The sequence below is a fragment of the Eubalaena glacialis genome, chromosome 14, assembly GCF_028564815.1.
Source record: "Eubalaena glacialis isolate mEubGla1 chromosome 14, mEubGla1.1.hap2.+ XY, whole genome shotgun sequence".
NCBI classification, from domain to species: Eukaryota; Metazoa; Chordata; class Mammalia; order Artiodactyla; family Balaenidae; genus Eubalaena; species Eubalaena glacialis.
In genome coordinates, this window is record NC_083729.1 from 11743896 (window position 1) to 11747164 (window position 3269).

Consider the following 3269-nt stretch of genomic DNA (forward strand, 5'->3'; position numbering starts at 1 on the left):
TCAAATTTTATTCCCTTTTAGTTCAAATTTCATGGAAAAAGCTAAAAAGTCATGTTTTAGCAATATATCCCCATAGAGCATTGCAATTTACCAAGATTTTAATGTGTTTGGACAGAAATCTTACTCAAGGATTAGTGATGACTATTTTCCAGCAAATATTGAGTAAAAAATAATTTTAACCCCAATCTGAGGTGATAAACTTCCTTTTCTGGGGGACACAACTGCTGAGACAATTGTAGCAATTATCCAGGACAATAAAAGAAAGCCTATGACAGTCTGTCATATTATGGTGAGTGTGCATCAAAGCTCATCATGGTTTTTGGTGAGATCTTCCCCAGAATTAGTAGCTTGGCTTCCAACACACATGTTCCAGTTGTCCAAGATCTCCTCTTTAGTGAGCTTTTCATCCTTGTTTTTGTCCGACTCGTCCACCAGGTGCCTGGCCTCAGCACGCGCGTGGCCGTAATCTTGCGGGAGGATCCAGCGGCAAATCTCATCTTTGTCCAGCTTCCCGTCCTTGTTCAGATCTCAGAATTCATTAAACTGCTCCCGTTCTGACAGCACCCAGTCTGGCTCAGGGCCATCCTCCTCGTGGGAAAACATATCAGCAATATACTCAGCCTGACACACAAGGCCACCCCCATTCTTGCTGATGTCCTCCAGAGTTTCCCAAACCACAATCTCCTTAATTCATGTGCTCAAACTCCTCAGGGGGCAGGAAGGCGGTGTACTCCTCCCGGGTGGCTGTCTGGTCACCATCGAGGCCCGCAGGCTTGAACCTTCTCTCATCACATGGCAGCATCTTTTTAAGGGTGTGATGATCTGAAGAATCATGAAACTCTGTGGGGTCTCCTAGGCAGTAACCGTAGGTGGCTTGTTTGTGTTCTTCCCAGGAAATGTTATCGTCTTTGTCTCCATCATAATCCTTCCAGACTTCGGCGACATTATCGTAGGTGTACGTACCTTTTCTGCACCCGTTCGATCCAGGTTTTCAGCTCCTGGGCGGTGACAAAGCTGTCCCCATCACTGTCGATTCAATCGACAATCTTCCCCAGCCTCTCCTTGCTCTCCTCCGAGGTGAGCTGGTGGAAGGTCTTGGAGTCCTCATTGCCCAGGAAGGCCTCGTGGTCGTACTGGAAGCTCTGGTTGTCCTCAGGCGGCCGCTCAACCAGCTCCTTGCGCCCCGCACTGTGGGCTTGGCCCGCAGCGCCGGGGGTGCCAGCAGCAGCCCCAGGACCAGCCCCAGGACCAGCCCCAGGACCAGCCCCAGGTCGCACCCGCGGCAGCCGGGCGGCATCGTCGGGAGAGGAGAGCTGCCCGCGGGGAGGCACCGAGCGAGCGATGAGAGCGGCGGCTCGGCTCGGGAATGGGGGCTTGGAGCGAGCGCGGCGGCGGGGCTCGGTTCTTCGTCTTAGAGTTGAGGTGGTACAGCAGGAAGAGGAGATCTGACTACAGGTATCTGTCAAGGTGCAACGGAAGTTGTGTTTTGTACAGACTCAAGGGAGAGATACCTTAGAGCTTGGTATGTGGATTACTGCCTCTTGCGGTTGTGATCTTCATATCCCTGGAAGCAGTCACCTGAGGCCTCTACCAGAGAAGGGATTGCTCTAAATAATAGTGATAAGGACAGCTGACATTTGTCAGGTGTTACTATGTGCCATGTACACTGTACATTGATTAACTCATTTAATCTTACCAACAACCCTATCAGGTAAGTACTATTATTACCCCCATTTTATAGATGGGAAAATTGAGGCACAGAGGGCCACTAACTTGCTCAAGCTCGCGCAGGGCAGTGTGGGTCCAGAGTCTGAGATCCTCTAGCACATGAAGAGGGTTTGAGCAAGAAGACCTCTAAGATTTTTCCCATCCCTGAGACTCTGACGTTTTAGGGCGTTCTCTACTGGGACCATCCTCAAGTTATGTACTTCTTGTGGCTTTTAGGTCACACCCCGCCTAAGGCCAAGGAGACAAGACACTGCTGACTCATTCTTTCCCAGCGGCGCAGGCTGGGAACTGAGCCAGGTCACTTGGCCAGACTGGTGGCAGTTGCCGGTGCTTGTGGTTTGGCGGCGGGTCAGCAGCCGGGATGTGGCCTCAGGGGCTGACCCGTGGGGAGGGCAGTGTGTCCACAGAACCCAAACTCTGGGACCCTTCAGAGAGGGGTGGATTTGGGGATAGGAAAGAAATACAATTCAGAATTCAACAAGACGGACGTGTGAAACTGAAAAGCCCTAAGTGGACTTTGCTCAGCGCCAGGGTCGAGCATGGCTGACCCATGTGCACCTGGATGACCCTCCCTGGGGGCTGAACTGGGGCTGCTGACAAGCCTCTCCAGCACTATTCATCCCTCGACATTGACCCAAGGCCTCCTCGGTAGCCAGGGAGGAACAGGGTACCCTGCTGGAGGGACCTCCCTGCCCAGGGCTCCTCAGAGGTGTCCTGGGTACCGGCGCCCAGCAGAAAGTGTAGGGGTGCCTGGTCCCACCCGCTGCCCTGAGGGCTGAAGGGGTCAGTATCATGGCCCCGTGGGTGCCCCCGGGGAGTTCCTCTTACATGCAATGGTACAAGGTTTTCTATAAATGGAGCTCATAGGTGGAATTAAAACTCTAGGAGGGCCTTCTCCTGATTCCCTAGGACCTCCTGCCCTGCATCTTCTAAGCGAAGGTTTTGTAGCTGGAAGTCCCTTCTCTTTTGTTTTTGGACACTTGGGTGACAGAGGAGTAGACAAAATCCTGGCACCGAAGAAAGCAGCTGGCCAAACCCTGGTGTTCCTACTGATTAGGAAGGAATTCAGTTTGAGTTAGTGGTTCCCAAACTTGTCTGATGATAAAACCCACTCGATCAGAACCTTTCTGTGAAGAACCTGGCAAAACTACATTTAAAAATAAGAGTCCCTTCCCCAACTTTTATCATGGAGTGAGACCCTGAGGGAAAAAAGTTTGAGCTACAGACTCAATTCACAGCACCTTCATCTTGGACTTGAGAGAGCCTTAAGGAATCTACACTAATGATCTGATAAAACTGAAATGTAAAGAACCCAGTGAATGCGAGAGAATGCTTCAAAAACCCTGAAGATTTTCTACCTTTAATTTTAAAAGTTATTTATTATTTTACAAACACTTTAATAGAACTTACTGTGAGCCAGATATGATGCTTGACAAATATTTGCTCGTTTAATTTTCATAGAACCCAGAGGCCCGGTGGGGTTAAGTCACTTGCCTAGGGTCGCACAAAAGTGGTGGAGCTCAAGTTCAGACCCGGGCTGT

The 3269-nt window shown here is 50.5% G+C and overlaps 1 pseudogene; it reads right to left on the reverse strand.

The window, feature by feature from the left end:
• Positions 1-242: 242 nt before the first annotated feature.
• On the reverse strand, positions 243-1297 carry LOC133105187 (reticulocalbin-1-like; annotated as a pseudogene).
• Between the last annotated feature and the right edge of the window lie 1972 nt (positions 1298-3269).